The sequence below is a fragment of the Myotis yumanensis genome, unplaced genomic scaffold, assembly GCF_028538775.1.
Source record: "Myotis yumanensis isolate MYYU_CA2020_CCGP unplaced genomic scaffold, mMyoYum1.0.hap1 SCAF_4, whole genome shotgun sequence".
NCBI lineage: Eukaryota > Metazoa > Chordata > Mammalia > Chiroptera > Vespertilionidae > Myotis > Myotis yumanensis.
This window is the reverse complement of record NW_027223755.1, coordinates 40338748-40354447: the sequence shown is the minus strand read 5'-3', so window position 1 is coordinate 40354447 and position 15700 is coordinate 40338748. Positions and strand designations below refer to the sequence as shown.

The 15700-nt window shown below is 42.6% G+C and overlaps 1 protein-coding gene across 1 annotated transcript in view; it reads right to left on the bottom strand.

Annotated features, from left to right (window-relative positions):
* The window catches only part of IQGAP2 (IQ motif containing GTPase activating protein 2), a 267890-nt gene that overhangs the window by 251852 nt on the left and 338 nt on the right, over positions 1-15700 (bottom strand). The window lies entirely within an intron of this gene.

Below are 15700 nucleotides of genomic sequence, written 5' to 3'. Positions count from 1 at the left end.
CAGCAAAACCATAATAACTCACTTAAAAGTACCTGCATTTCAAATAATACTTCTGATGATAATTGGGATTATCTATGGGATAATTGGGATTATCTAAGTAATATCTTTGAAATTGATGGGAAATATATTAAGACCTTGCACTGAATGAGTAGGTTCTCTGTACCAGGCACCAAGGACTTTATATAGATCAATTCATTTGATTCTGATTACTATTAGTATCCTCATTTTACAGTTGACAACCAGGGAAGTTAAGACTTTGCCCAAGGTCACACAGCTAGTATATGGAGGAGTCAGGTTTACAACTAAAACAATACTCTGTTTCTAAAATCCTATACACCCCAGAGAGGCAACATGTTACCTCCATTAGCACCGTTTATAGAGAGACCAAAAGCAACTTATTGCCTATGTTCTAATACTATTTAAATTACTAACCCAAAACTAAACTCTTTAAAAAGTTGTACATACGCAAAAATAAATAAATAAATAAGTTGTACATAATATAAATGAAATACTACATGCTAAACCTTGTGCTACATACCACCTAAGGTCGCAAAGAAGTAAATCTTACAACAGCTAGATTTTTATACCCTTTACCATTGTCCCTTTTGAAGAATGGATCCACACATGCCCCTGGGGAGGTAATCTGAACAGGAGCCAGGAGGCCTGCATTCTGCGTTATTACTTGAACCCAAAGATATTTCACCCTTCTGAGGCTGCCTCAATTCACTCGATTGAAATATAAGAGGTGTGTGTGTCCTAATGCCCATGTCTGTTGCCCCCCAAACCCTGTGCTGTGACACCTGGGCCCATTCATCGCCCAGCCAGGCCCCATGACCAGTGAGGATGCTGGCCTCTGGCCACCTCCACCCATCTAGCCCTAGAGTGCTCTGTGTATAAGAATGAATTATAGTTGTCATCTTTACTGGTTTAAAAAAAAAAACAACACACACACACACAACCCACACAAGATGGGTGTGGCCGTTTTTCATAAATTAAACATAGAATTGCCATATGAACCAGCAAATCCCATTTCTGGGTATATACCCAAAAGAAGTGAAAGCAGGGACTCAAATGTATACCTGTACGCCAATGTTCACAGCAGTGTTATTCACAATAGACAAAAGATAGAAGCAATCCAAATGTTCACTGAGGGATGAATGGATAAACAAAATGTGATACATATATGCAATGGATCATGATTCAGCCTTGAAAAGGAAGGAAATTTTGACACATCCTGCAACTTGGGTAAACTTTGAGGACATTATACTAAGTGAAATAAACCAGTCACTAAAAGACAAACATTGTATGATTTCACTTATGTAAGATATCTACAGTAATCAAAAGCATAGAAACAGAAAGTAGAAGGGTGGTTTGGTTGCCAGGGCCTGGGGGGAAGGGGAATGGGGAGTTATTGTTCAATGAGTTATAAAGATGAAAAAGTGGTGATGGCTACACAACAATGTGAATGTACTTAATGCCACAGAACTGTATACTTAAAATAGTTAAAATAGTAAATTTAATGCATATTTTAGAATAAACATGCATATACAGAGTGAGGGATTTTGACTAATTCAACGGATTACAAACCTTGGCTGTACATTAGAATCTCCTAGGGAATTTTTTAAAATATGATTTACTGATTTTTATAGAAAGAGGAAGGGAGAGAGATAGGGAGATAGAAACACCAATGAGAGAGGAACATCATCCATCGGCTGCCTCCTGCACACTCCCTATTGGGGATCGAGCCTGTAACCCAGGCATGTGCCCTGACTGGGAATCGAACTGGTGACCTCTTGGTTCCTGGGTCGAGGCTCAACAGATGAGCCACACCGGCCGGGCATCCTAGGGGAATTTTTTAAAGTATTTATTCATTGCCAGTAGTGGGAGGATGGACATGGTGGTCCCGAGGTGATGCAGCCAAAGGAAATAGTGTCACTCGGGAGGCACTCATACCAGGAGGTAGACCTGGGTTCCTCAGGACAGTCAATGTCACTGAATGGAGAGGGACGCAGGAGCACTGTTCCAGCCAGGGGAGGACCAAAGGGACATTACAGCCAAAGGCAATGTGAGAAACTTGACTGGACCCTGGATCCAAACCAAGGACAGATGGGGAAAATCTTGGTGTGGAATTTATGTTGGATGGTGAACTTGAACCCAGGGTACTGAGGATGTGGTTGTGAAGGCGAACATCCTTGTCAACACGTGAGACACGTGCTGAAGCGTTTAGGGGTGAGCTGCACGAAACATTCTCCTAGCAGAGTCTCAAAGATGCAACTCTTGATAAGTCTTTTCAATTTTCAGGGTCCTATTACTCACCTGTGTTTTCAACATTTACACTCCTAGTAAGAGAAATGCTCCAATGGACAAGGGAGGACCTGGCCAAAGATTATATATTAGGATTTTGGAAAATGGATATATCAAACAAATTGTTACCAAAAGCCAAGAACTTGCCTTTAAAGCTGGAGGAGGGGGAAAGAAGTCCCATTCCAAACAGCATATGTCACAAACACTAAAGTGGCACTGCTTTGAGACAGATGATTAAGTGATGAACCCTTTCCAACACTATTAAGACTACATCAAATGGTTATGCAAATAGGTGGCAAAATTACCACCACCCCCACCCCCCGCACCATCACACAAACACATCTGACCAGTTTTCAAATCAATCTCTCATACCTCACACCCCTTTGAGATAAAAATAAACTCATTTTTTTTTTTTTCAGATGTAGACGGAAGCTCAGAAAAGTCATACCCAATGTCACAAAGTGACACCTCAATCTAAGACTTCGGATGCTAGATGCTGACCTTGCCATCATGGTGTTTCATGTCTCTCATCATTTAAGGTGACAATACTTCATCACAACTACCTGAGTTTTACAACATAATGGCAGGGGACAATGGCAGCTTCCAAGAGGCCAAGAAGTCCATAGACGGATCTGGTTTTGACTGTTCACTGTTCACAAATACTTTCCTACCAATTTGAGGGACTAAGATAGCAAAGACCATCTACAGTGGAGGGACTCTCCAAAGCTCCTTATCATGTTTATATAAGGCTCACACTTGACCCCTAAAGGCCCTGGGTCTGCGCACCCCGTGTAAGTCCCATCATGCACACAAGCACCCTGCACCTCCTGATGCATGAAAGAGAAGTCATGGGTGTTCTATGTCCTTCCAGGCTCTTGAGGTTCTCTCCTTTGAGTCTAGAGAATAATCCCCTCCTTTTATGTCAGCAAACCTTTATTCTATGTGGACACTATTCTTGATTCCTTATTGCCTTTTACAGATCAGCTTCCTATAGTCTTTCCCTCCACAAATTTTAAAAACCTTGAGTAGCTACTGCCCACCTGGGCTTTTGAGTATGTCACCATTGCTAACGTCACCATGTTGATTCCTTATGTTTTTAATCGAACCTCTCACTGTCTCTATACAGTGTAACAGCTAGAGTCCTGGACCTTCAACACTTCAGTCTTTCCATCTCTGTCTCTCAATCTCTCTCTCATGCACACCTGTGCACATGTACACGCACAAATGCACACATACATACACACACACACACATATATACACCTGGAAAATTACATCTCCTTCCAATAATAACAGACCTGTTTTCAGACATTAATTTTTCCCAAGGCACAGTTTATAGCTAATGAGAACATTGTATCTTGAGCAGTAAAAGGTAACTGTTGTAACTTTTCTAACTATAGATACATTTTTATAGCAGGGAATTTAGAGAAGAAAAAAAGTGTTTCATTCACCCACGATCTCGAACAGCAATTTTCAACTGGTGCGCTGCAAGAACTTTTTATAGCATTCTTAACATTTTACTTATTTATCTATTTTTTAGAAAGAGAGGAATGGAGAGAGAAACACCGATGTGAGAAGGAAACATCGATCTGTTGCCTCTTGAACATACCCCAACTGGGGATGGAATCTACAATCTGGGCATGTGCCCTGACCAGAAACAGAACCCTCAACCTTTCAGTATACAGGATGACACTCCAACCCATTGAACCACACTGGCCAGGGCCCACAAGAATTTTTGAAACATGCAATGCCTGGCTATTTAGTCAGAGGTACTGACCTCTTTTCACTTAGATTGTCAAATAAAAAAATAACAACATCCAACACAACAATAGCCGTCCAGCGTGAATGAATCAAAATTATAACTTATTTTTGTTAGAACAGCAAAAAATATGGGTTTTTTTGGTGTGCTGCAGAATTTTAGTAATTAGTTTATGTGTGCCATGAGATGAAAAAGGTTGAATGTCGCTGATCTAGAAAGAATCACTGCAGACATGTTGACTGACTTATGTACCGGACATTGGGGATATAGCAGTGACCAAAAGACACAGTCCCCACCCTCAGGGATTATATTGCCATTCTATTTTATCCATGTTTTTCTCAGGGCAATCAATGTAGTATTTTGAAAACACACTGGCTTTGTTTTTATTGAAAGGTAACACATGGAAAAAAACAATTTCAAATAGTATTCCCACCCTTGCCCTCAGTCCCCCACACAAAGGCAACCTTTAAAGAGATGTTTGCATAACCTTCTAGAGATATTCACAGGTACACAGGTTAAGTGTACCTTCCCTGTTTGGTTGCTAAATGTTGTTTGTCCTACTGTACAGATCAAAGATTTTCAGAGATTTCAAAACTGCTACATGGAAGCCCATTAACAGTTTCATTTCTTTCTCAGAGTTCACCTAATTGAATGTGAAAGTTATAGCCAGAGTCAATGAGGAACATGCAGGCACAATCCTCTGAACTGTTGGCAAATTCAAACTGACAACAGCAAACATTATAGTATTGGAGAACTGAGGAAGAAAGCTCTGAGACCGTCACACAGTCAGTGCCTATGCAAGGAGAGGACGCATGTGGCCCTGCTTCTCGTGGAGAGAGAACTGTATCTATCTAATATTACCTATTTTTTAATGAGTATTTTCTTTTTTTTGGAAAGTAAAACTCAGAGAACACGTTTGCATTTGACCATTTCTCAGAAAACTTCCTAAGAGGAGCAAGACTCTGGGAAAACAATGGATCATATGTGGGGGGAACAAAGCTTAGGGGGTGGGTGGAGAGAGAACTCAGACTCTGACATCTTGCCAGGCCCCCTACCGCGACCCTGTGAAGCCTACCTGGTCAGCCCAGAGCTGAGGCAGAGAATTCCAAAGTGATGGGTGTACTCAAGAAACCAGGTAGGAACCAGCCAAGTCTGGCTGATCCCAATAATCTCTTTTTGGGGAAGTGAGTAGACAGGTCAATAGGAAACATTTATATGAAACTTGCCAGAATTAAACAAACAAACTGGCAGAAAGGGGAGGGAGGTAGAATGAATGAGGAATCAAAGAGAGCAAGTGAAAAGCAGCCCAGTTTCTCTATTTCTAATGGTTCCAACGTTCCAGTTATTCCTGTAAATCAGCGGTTCTCAACCTGTGGGTTGCGACCCCTTGGGGGTCGAACGATCCTTTCACAGGGGTTGCCTAAATACATCCTGCATATCAGATATTTACATTACGATTCATAACAGTAGCAAAGTTACAGTTATGAAGTAGCAACGAAAATAATTTTATGGTTGGGGGTCACCACAACATGAGGAACTGTATTAAAGGGTCGCATTAGGAAGGTGGAGAACCACTGCCGTAAATTGAGCTTCATTGGGGCCATGGAAGTAAAACTTCACTAACTTTCTAGAGGCAGTAAATCCTAAGGGGTGTCTGAAGAACTGTGTACTTCCTCCTCCTCTTCCCCACCTCCCTTCAAACACCAGGTTGACCAGAAGGTTGGCTGATCCTGGTAGCCAAGTCAAGCTCTACAATCTGAACCAGGCACAAAGATGAAAACTTATTCAAGTAGCTCATTCCCATTTTGATAGCATTATGCACCCCTATGTTCATAGCAGCACAATTCACCATAGCTAAGATTTGGAAACAGCCTAAGTGCCCATCAGCAGATGAGTGGATTAGAAAACCATGTTACATCTACACAATGGAATACTACGCTGCTGTGAAAAAGAAAGAATTCTTACCATTTGCAACAGCATGGATGGAACTGGAGAGCATTATGCTAAGTGAAATAAGCCAGTCAGAGAAAAATAAATATCACATGATCTCACTCATTTGTGGAATATAATGAACAACATAAACTGATGAACAAAAACAGATCCAGAGACAGAGAAGCATCGATCAGACCGTCAAACCTCAGAGGGAAGGTAGGGGAGGGTGGGAGAGAGGGGGAGAGATCAACCAAAGGACTTGTATGCATACATATAAGCCTAACCAATGGACACAGACACCAGGGAGGTGAGGGTATGAGTGGGGAGTTGGGGGGGGGGGTCACTGGGGGGGGATAAGGACACATATGTAATACCTTGATCAATAAAGAAAAAAAAGAAAAAGAACCCTTGGGGTTTCAAACCAGCAGCAGCAGCAATGAGCAATGTAACCATGAAGGAGGCAACAGGATGGCTAGTAACTGCAGAGTGACAATTCCTCACTGAGGGAGTGACAACTACCACAACCATTTCTTTTTAAAAAAATCTTCACCAGAGGATATGGTTTTCATTGATTCTAGAGAGAGAGGAAGGGAGAGGGGGGCGGAGAGAGAGAAACATCAATGTGAGAGAGAAACATCGATTGCCTCAGGCACACACCCAGCCCTAGGATCGAACCCACAACCTACCACAATCATTTCAAAAATGACCCAAAAAGCAGTGTAGAAACTCAATTCCCATACAAGTTCATTTGGTATTTCCAAATGACTATAGTCCCTATGCTGTAATATATACATTGGGGTGTTTTTTTAAGTATATTAACAATAATAAATTTGACCTCCACCCAAATTGAGATGGGCTCCATTTCCATATAGATGAAGATTTTTCCCATGCATATATGCTTTCAAGAGAGTATGGAGCCAAGATTTTAAATCCTTCCTGTTAAAGTGAGAAAGGGACAAGGAAATGGGAGACAGTGAGGGACTATGGCAGTAAGGGTGGTATTGGTGTCATCACCCTCACTGTTTAAGTGCTGACTCTGTGGAGGCACATTCTGAACAATAAAGTTTCTTTCTTTAAAAAGATTTTTTTTCAATTACAGTTGACATACAATATTATATTAGTTTCAGGTGTACAACACAGTGATTAAACATTTATACAACTTATGGAAGTAGAGTACCCATCTGACACCATACAGAGTTATTACAATAGTATTGACTATAGTCCCTATGCTGTATTTTACATCCCCGTGACTGACTTTGTAACAGGCAATTCGCACATCTTAATGTTTTCATGCATTGTTATTTAACCCTTTGAGCATGCACTTTCCCACCTGCATTTTACAGGTAAAAAGTAAACAAAAACTAACAAACAAACAAAAAATGGAGGCACAGAGAAATCAAAATAACTCGAATAGGTTCCACAGAGAGTGAAAGTAAACCTAAGCTCAACATTAAATATTTGCCTGGCACTTGAAAGCTACTGAGATTATCTTTAATTTGACAGATAATAGAAGCATGTTCTTCATTTGCACAAACAGTACAGTCTAGACATTTTAAGGAAAAGCTGTAATAACAGCAAATATTTAAAAAAGTATTAAGCGTCTTCTAGGTGCCAGGGTGCCAGGGTACCAGGGTACCAGGCTACCAGCTGCTTACTGAGCATAAACATTACTTAAGTATTTGAAATATATGTTGACTCAATCACATTCAAATCAAGTCTTTTTTTATATGGAAATGACTAAGGAAATGCATTAATTGACATTGCTTAAGTTTGAATTCATTTTGGCAGTAAAATAAGAGAATTGAGACAAAATTACCAGGAACTAATCTACCTTAATTTTTTTTAATGATATGAAATGTCTTCCATCAGAGATTTAGTAGTAATGGAAAAGGAGAATAATTAAAAGTCATCTTTGGGGGGATCCCACGCAGTATCATTGGGATATCCTTCTATCTTTAACCAATAGCAAAATAAACAATCTGTAGTTTCCCTGCAATGTGGGGATGACCTGGTGCACGTAAGCCTGCCAAATAGTATTTCTGCTAACATTCAACTGTTCCAAAAACTGTGAATAAGTGAATGAGTGAAACACTTACTTTAAGTTGTCCTAAAGGGAAAAAAAATGGAGGAAGAGGACATTATACAACCCTTACTGTCCAGACACCCCTGCAAGGATTAGAACTGCCAGGCTTGGAGCCTCCCTTTTATACAAAAAGTCTCTCCAGCTCATCAGGCTGTCCAGTGGCTCCTAAGAGCACCACCTCCACCTCCATCCTTAAGGAGCTGATCTCACTTAAGCCCTTAGTCAGCGGGGACGTTGGACTTGATCTTCCAAATCACATTTGTTTCCCAGAAGGGAGAAAAGCAACCTTAAAGCCATACCAAAATAAACACAAAGCTGTATAGAAATCAATGCCTGGGCTTGGATGTGGTCCATGTGTATGCTCAAATCAAAAACACAGTGAATTCAGTAAATAAGCATGCAGGCATGTGCTGTGTGTTTACACTTACTTGACAAAAACCTGCAAGCACAGTGAAGAGGTAACCACACAGAGGCGTTTTTTCCCCCTTGCACAAGGATCCTCGCCAAGATCCTTGCCTGCCCCCTTTTTTCTTACCTGCTCTCAAAGAATTTACCTTCTGGGACAGTTTAGAGTTAGTTGTCTGTCTCCCTGGCTGGAGTCTGCTAGGCTCCAGCAAGAGAGTCCACACCTACCTCTCTTTGTATCATTGAATGGCATCAATTCCAAAAGCATAATCACTGTTCAGTAACTTCTGGTCTACCCTGAGCAGAACTACCTGACAAACCAGCCCATCCAAAAGAATTCCCAAGCCTAGAAGCATGGTTAAGGGGCCTCTGAGCCGCAGAGAGAGAGGAGAGGGCAGCAAAGGCACCCATCCCAAGCCCCACCCACCCTCCCGCAGTTCCCAACACCATGCACTCCAACCACACCTAACCTTCCCACCATCCCCCACTTCAATGGAAGTCTAATGGAAAGTTTAAAAGGAAAAAAGATCCCTTTGCTTCCGTGAGAGACTGGCTCAAGCTACTCTCCCCAAGACAACTCTACTTGCCCTTAGTGCCTACATATTAAGGATTCCTTGATAAACCCATTCCAGCTACAACTCTCTTCCACAGCATCATGCATACACCCTGAGCTTCAACCCCACCAAACTACCCACACAACAAATACACTGAGATGCCTTTCAGTTTTCCTCTGACCTTCCTTCAAGGTCATGTTCAAACTCAAAACTTTTGTGGCACTCCCCACTGCCCCCATCTAAATCCGTCAGTCACTCTCATGTCTTCACTGCCACAGATCTTGAAGGTGCACTAATCTATATCTATAAAAGGCCAGCAACTGGACCAGCAGAACAACTAGAACAACCAGAATGACCAGTGGCTATGATGGCCCCTCCCCACCAGCCTGGCCTGATGGGCCCTCATTGGGGCCGGTCAGCTGGACCCCACCCATGCATGAATTCATGCACCAGGCCTCTAGTATAAACGCTATTCTTTACCTTCCAAGTTTTCTTATAAGCTGTAACCATCTTAGTCGTTTTTCCTTTAACTATAGTATGCTGTACATGTTAGGTGCTCAATTAATTGAATGGCTGCTATTTGTTTCACACATGTGCCAGGAACCCACAACAGCCACTGTTACAGGAATATAAAACACCTTTCAAACTACAGGAGAAACCCTCAGGGCTACAAGGGCAGTCAATGGCCAAGTCTGAATTCGAACCCACATCTACTCAACTCCAACGCTTCTGCATTTCATCAACACCATCATGCCTTTCAAGGGAGAAAACTAAAATAGAACAGGAAGGTGAAAAAGTATCAGTCTGCTCACTGCAAGCTTCTGCCTGATTTCTCATCAACCTCAGACATTAAGGCATGGTCAGTGTATGTAATAAAGTGTGTTTTACAAATTATCATATTTATAGTCATTGGAGCATGCCATTATGTTATGGAAAAGCCTTTCTCTTTTATTTCAGCTCCTTGCAGTGCGATAGGAAGTCTCTACATCAGTGGTTCTCAACCTTTTGGCCCTTTAAATGCAGTTCCTCATGCTGTGACCCAACCATAAAATTATTTTCATTGCTACTTCATAATTGTAATGTTGCTACTGTTATGAATCGTAATGTAAATATCTGATATACAGGATGGTCTTAGGCGACCCCTGTGAAAGGGTTATTCGACGCCAAAGGGGTCGCGACCCACAGGTTGAGAACCGCTGCTCTACATAGACATGCAATCCTTTAATGAAGCCTGAATGTACTCTGTAAAAAGCCCATGTATTCTATGCTTTTCCTTGGAGCAGGTGGGTTGGGAGGATCAAGTTTAGAGAATACCATGCATCATCTTGTAAGCTCATACTATCCAAATGGCTACAGGTTTCTGAAGTTTGATGAAGTCATGGCAAACCCCTTAAACAGAAACAGGGGTGAAACACCTACAATCCATTCAAGGGAGGTGAACTGGCCATAGCCCATGAGCTTCAGGTTCTGACAAGCGCTGGCTTTCCAGTTCCCACTGTAACCTGCTAATGGTGTGGCCTGGAGACAACATCCTGGATTTCAGCTTCTTTGTGAAATGGGGAAGCTAGTGGCCCTCTCAAAGGTAATGAGCAGCTGATAACAATAGCACAGGAAGAGCAGCCAGCTCTGAATACGTTCACACACCTTAATTCCACACCCATGCTGAACTGCCTACCACCCTGTCCGACTTATCTGACTACCAAATCAGAAGCTGAGTGTCCTTTGTTTCTCTTTTGGTTATTTTGTGTGGATACTAACCTTTTAAATAAAATGAGCTGTTAAAAGCTTTTGGAGTAGAAAGGTGAGGGTAACAGCAAAGGGGTTAGCTAACATCCTAAGTAACACTAAGATCTAAAACAAACTCTGTATTGCAAGCTTAAATTCTCCCAAACAAGTCATTTGGCTAACAACATGTGTAATTAAAGTTAAAAGCATACTAAAACAACACTTTAGCTGTTGACCTTAAAGCTCCTTGTGCAATGCTCAACCGAAACATTAGCATATGAAGGAGTGACTTGACTTTTTGTCTCCCAAAGACAGCATCACAGGGACATTGCACAGGTCTCAAACCTTCTGCAGTTCGAATGAAAGCACTAACAGAATGTTAGAGCCACGCTGCATTAAACACAGATGCATTCAATCCTGTTTTACACACCCAAGTTTAACTAGTTCAGAACTGACATTTTTTCATCTCCGGCTGATGCTGGTAAAGAGGTAAGTTTACTTATGTTGCCCACTCCAATATTCCAGTTACCAGGTGATTTAGAAATCCAACCATTGAGACAAGAGCATTATTCAAAAGCTCACAGCATCAGCCAGAACCTTCCTTCCTCTGCAACACACACACACACACACACACACACACACACACTCACACACTCACTCACACACACACTCACACACACACACAGGGTTTATGTTGCTCGTTTTAAAAGAAACCAACAGTGAAACCTTGATTGCTATTAATTTTACAATGTTTCTCATGAGAGGAAAGGAATGCAAAAGGTAGATAACCACAGCTCCTACTACATGAACGTTGATTACAGACCCACAGTAGGCACTTAAATGTTGAATGAGTTAGTGATAAATCTGGTCCCAAAGCCCCACTTTTGCCCTTACCGGCCTTTTTAACTCTCAATTTTAACTAGAACAAAACTTTTGAGAGATCATGGTAGAAATGTATTTTAAGAATTACTTTGAAAATACATCATAATTCATTACAACAGCACAAAACTCATTTCTGAACATATACCTAAAGTGTCATTTAAATTTGGTTTTGAGTGTAAAAAATCATTCTGGTTATAATACATACTCTTCTAATTTTGTCTAAATTAGTACAGCAGTTTCCACCTTTCCCTTTTTTTCCCCTCAGTTCTTTCCTGCATAACTGCATCTAGTGAAAAGCTGATTTTTTAATTTTGTTCTGTAGTAATACCACACAAAAAATAACTTCACAGGTTGCAGGGGGATGTGGCCAACATGAAAGCAGCAGGAATTAAACAGAAAGTGGTCTCTTTCGTTTTAATTCAGTGCACCAATGTGTAATCAGGAAGATTTCAGCAATCTCTCATGTCAGGAAAAAAGAAGAAGGAAAGAGAGAAATCTGAGAAGGGCGCCTTCCTGGAGAACTCATTGAGAAATCTCTCAAGTACAGCTCACTCCACAGTGTTTTACAGACACTCAGCCTGGCGGAGAGGAAAGATACTAGAACAGCCTGAGCTGAGCTTATTTACCCTGTACAAGAATTACTAAATTAAAAGGCATTTCAAGGGGAGAAGGAGAGATGGCAAACAGAAGACCAGACCTGAAACAACTCTAACAACTTAATTCGAACTACCAAACTGCTGTTTTTAAAGCCCTGTCTCAAGTTCCTTTTACTCAAAATGTACTACACTGGAACTGAAATGATAACAATGAACAGGGAATGTATTGGGACTTTGCTTATTTTAAAATATCTGGGATAAAGTCTGTTTGGTATAGTTTGAGGTTTTATTGAACCTGTACTTACCAAACCCACAAAAAGTAAAGCGTGAAGCCCTATCATGCAACACAGCAAGGACAAGCCTGCATTATCCTCGTGTTGACAGAAGCCCAGAAAGCCAACAACAACCAGAAATGATATATCCTAAGACATCATATCATCCCCTTTTGCATGAATAGTCAATGTTAGGTAGCACTTATTAACACTAACGTATATGCCATCAGATACTTTAAAAATAGATTATGAACATGTGCCATTCACACAACTGGTATCAAAATCAGAGAAATGTTCATTTTAGGACCTAACAGGCTATTGCATTAAAGCCTTCACATTTCAGGGTGGTCCGAAAGTCTGGAAACTGGCAAATATTTTCCACTTACTACTACATTAAGTGACCAAAGAATGCCAGCTATTCATGACCCGGGGGAAGGTAAATAGGAGTGACTCCGACAAGGTGGCATATGGGACCAGAATCGGGAGAAAAGCTGGGTAATGATTCCCTAAGACAGTGGCCATGTGGAGTGCCCTTCATGCTGGTGGATCTGACTTCGACTGCTGCTTCTGAGGGGTGTAATTAATGAAAACGAAGCATCATGTCAGATGCACATGCAGAGACAGATGGAAAGCTGCATGAACACATCCACTCACTGCAACTTTTCACACCACGATGAACTAGTGAAGGACCGCACACGGAACAGACCATGGTTTAAAACAGGGGTCCTCAAACTACGGCCCGCGGGCCACATGCAAATACAAATATTGTATTTGTTCCCTTTTTGTTTTTTTACTTGAAAATAAGATATGTGCAGCGTGCATAGGAATTTGTTCATAGCTTTTTTTTAAACTATAGTTCGGCCCTCCAACGGTCTGAGGGACAGTGAACTGGCCCCCTGTTTAAAAAGTTTGAGGACCCCTGGTTTAAAATGTGATATATTCACCCAGTTTCCAGACTTTGTGGTCATCTTATAATTTGGCACAGTGAGCTTGTCAAACTCGCGGCCTGGGGGCCACATGCGGCCCACACGAATATTTTTGCGGCCCAGCCAATATAACGGTATATAAGAAACGTTTTAATAAAAATGTCTTAACTTAATTTTTACAATATCGTTATACATAATTATGAATAACGAACTACAACGTTCGCTAATGACTGATTACTATGATAGTGCTGCATCCATTTCCCTTACACGCCTTACATGCAGGCGCACCGTTTCTCTCCACTAATACTAGCAGCGAATATTTTAGCAGCCGATTGTCACATCATTAGTCTTGGACTGACTTGCTTGGTGTGCGCAACATGAAATATTGCGCTCTTGGAGAACAAGAAAAATAGATTTACTTGCGTTACACTTATTAATTTGTGCAGTTATTCAGTGTCTGGTAAGTTAATATTCAAGAAAAAATGTTAATTTTATTAAAATGTTCTATTATTTTATGTTAACAATTACTCATTTATTTCAGCCCTTCGTATTCAGCATGTCTCTATCGAAATAAACCTATGTTTCTATGAAAATTGAAGCTTTGCCGAAACCGGTTTGGCTCAGTGGATAGAGCATTGGCCTGCGGACTGAAAGGTCCCAGGTTCGATTCCGGTCAAGGGCATGTACCTGGGTTGCAGGCACATCCCCAGTAGGAGGTGTGCAGGAGGCAGCTGATCGGTGTTTCTCTCTCATCGATGTTTCTAACTCTCTATCTCTCTCCCTTCCTCTCTGAAAAAAATCAATAAAATACATTAAAAAAAAAAAAAAGAAAAAAGAAAATTGAAGCTTTTGGTTTTTTTGCGGCCCACATAAACAAACCTTATTTGGCCCGTGTTAGCCTTTGAGTATGACATGCTTGTGCTACTATATGTTCTGGGAGCTTGTCACATATATAAAGGGCTTTCCCCAACTTGGATGAGCCCAGCATGCTTCCTTGCACCCAAGGAACTCTGCTGTCTGTGTGGTTTACCAAAGTGCAAACTAAGGCTGCAAAGAACTGGGTCTTGGTTAACTGCTGAATGCATTTCCCTACAGCACGGAGGCTTCAGCTGACTCCTCAGGCCTCCTCCTCACTGCCTGACACCAGCAGGGTCACGCTGGAAAACGAACTTGCCATGTCTGACACTCCATTCCAAGGAAGGGGAGCGGGAACTTACACAAGTTGACTACTCCCCTTTTTTTCTTAGGCAAGTCTGTGGGCTTCCCCAACAGCTAAACCACAAAAAAAACAACCCTACGACACCACCTTAACCAAAACCTGGTACCTTTGCCACCAAGCCAGCCTCCACAAAAGATTAACCTGTGGTCCTTGGCCAAGCCTCACTAATAGGACCAACCCTGGAGAGAGAGAGAGAGAAGAGAGAGAGAGAGCCAACTTTCTGTTTGTTTTAGAAGAAATACTTCCTGGCACATGTTTAGTAAAGACTCTGAACTCTGCACACGAAGCCACGTGGTTGGTGCTAATCTGGCTCCATCCACCCCCGACCCGCCTGTAAAGCAACCTCTCTCAGAGGGCAGGCCCTGGGGTAATGGACACCATCTCGTTCTAGTCACGCGCGCTCCTCTCTCCGCGGCAGCCCTCCCGCGTGCGCGGCACTGTCCCGGCGGGGTTAGAGGGGAGCGAGGAGACGCCGGGGCCGGAGGTGTTCCCTTTGGCAGCAGCACGAAAGGGTTCACATCTGTGAGGCCCACACTGGCTCCTGCGGCTCAGGTGAAGCCCGAGGGAGCGCGATAGGAGGAAATGCCTGCCTTCCAGAAAAGCCGCGTTGGCCACGCGAGCGCAGTGCGCAGGCACACCACTTCGGCGCCCACCTGCAGCCGCAGCAAACAAACTTTCCTTTCCTTCCGAGTCGGCCGAATCCAGCCCCTTACGCCACCCCCTGGCCCAAGTGAGCAGCGGCCTGGAGCCCCGCGGGCTCCTCACCTGATACCCATAAGCCCCCAACCTGGTCGGTCCCAGCGCGCAGACCCGGCGCTGCCGGCGCGCCCCGGGGGGGTTGCGGGTAGAGCGTAGGTGTTGCCAGCTGGGGATCTGAAATGTGTGGGGAGAGTGGGAGGGCGTCGCTTCCTCCCCTTTGCAACTCCACCTCCCAACTTTGCAGCCACACAGCCGCTGCCCTCCCGCTCTCTCCGCGGCGCGCAGCCGGCTCCCTCGGCTTTTCCAACGCGTTCCTCGGGGAGAGGGTTCCCCGGCGGTGGGAAC